This window comes from Myotis davidii, unplaced genomic scaffold (genome assembly GCF_000327345.1).
Source record: "Myotis davidii unplaced genomic scaffold, ASM32734v1 scaffold3262, whole genome shotgun sequence".
Classification (NCBI taxonomy): Eukaryota; Metazoa; Chordata; class Mammalia; order Chiroptera; family Vespertilionidae; genus Myotis; species Myotis davidii.
Window position 1 is genome coordinate 17,597 of NW_006293266.1, and position 1,156 is coordinate 18,752.

General features: G+C 41.3%; 1 protein-coding gene across 1 annotated transcript in view; it reads left to right on the forward strand.

Annotated features, from left to right (window-relative positions):
- The window catches only part of LOC102752387 (leucine-rich repeat-containing protein 37B-like), a gene marked incomplete at its 3' end in the record, with an annotated part of 25,286 nt that overhangs the window by 1,925 nt on the left and 22,205 nt on the right, over positions 1-1,156 (forward strand). The window lies entirely within an intron of this gene.

Here is a 1,156-nt window from a genome sequence, read left to right on the forward strand (position 1 = left end):
TACAATTATTTTCGTTGCTATTTCATAACTGTAATGTTGCTACTGTTATAAATCGGAATATATCTGATATGCAGGATGGTCTTAGGTGACTCCTGCGAAAGGGTCGTTTGACCGCCAAAAGGGTCGCGACCCACATGTTGAGAACCGCTGGTCTAGACAGAGGCATGGCTGCAGGAGTGATCAGGACTTAATAGACCAGTCTGGTTATAAAGAATTGGTTTAGGAAGCAGTGAAAAATATGATTAAGAAAACTCTTGACTATCAGCTCTAGAGGTCTGGAAGTTACACTGAGATAAGGAGACCCACTGAAAATTTTGAAGTAAAAGAGACAAATGAGTAAAATAAGAGGATTGTCCAGCCTGTGTTGTTCAGTGGTTGAGCATCGACCTGGTTCGATTTCCAGTTAGGGCCTATCTTGATCCCTTGTGGGGGACATGCAGGAGTCAGCCGATCCATGATGTTTCTCTCTCACTGGTGTTCCTATCTCTCTATCCCTCTTCCTTCTTCTCTCTTAAAAAAAAAGAACCACAAAAAGGATTATTTTAGATTCCATAGGTAGAGTGATCCAGAGAGGAAATCTTGACTCAGAAGGAGACCAAATAGAATCCTCTAGGAGTCCAGTGAGAAGACGCTGAATCAGAGTAGTTGCGATAGGAGTAGAAAGAAAATCCTCGGAACACTATAAAGGACGAACTGACAAGGTTTAGTAACTGACTGGAATGAGGGATGGATGTACAAGAAAGAGAAAGATCAAATATGACCCTGGAAAATTTCTGTCCTTGTTGATGAGGAGAATGATGATGGTATGACAGGTGGGCATACAGCAGTTGGGAAAGAGAGCCAGTTTGAGGAGGTGAGCTCAGTTTGGGCTTCTTTCATTGGTGAGCATAAAGCAACAAGAAGGCTTCTGCTTGAGTGGAGATGTCCACTAGGCAGAGGGGCAGACAGACTTCCTGAAAAATGTGTCTCTAAACTGAATAGGTAAGTTGTTGCTGAGGGACGAGGAAAAGCTAAAGGTAAAGATACAAAGTCATCCACAGAGTTAGTGTTCGAAACTGAACCTCAGGAATTTAACAGCTTTTTTTTAAAAAAAAACACTTGCAATTCATGGACACATTCTTACTGTTTTGTTTTTAAGTGTCACAGAATTATTAAA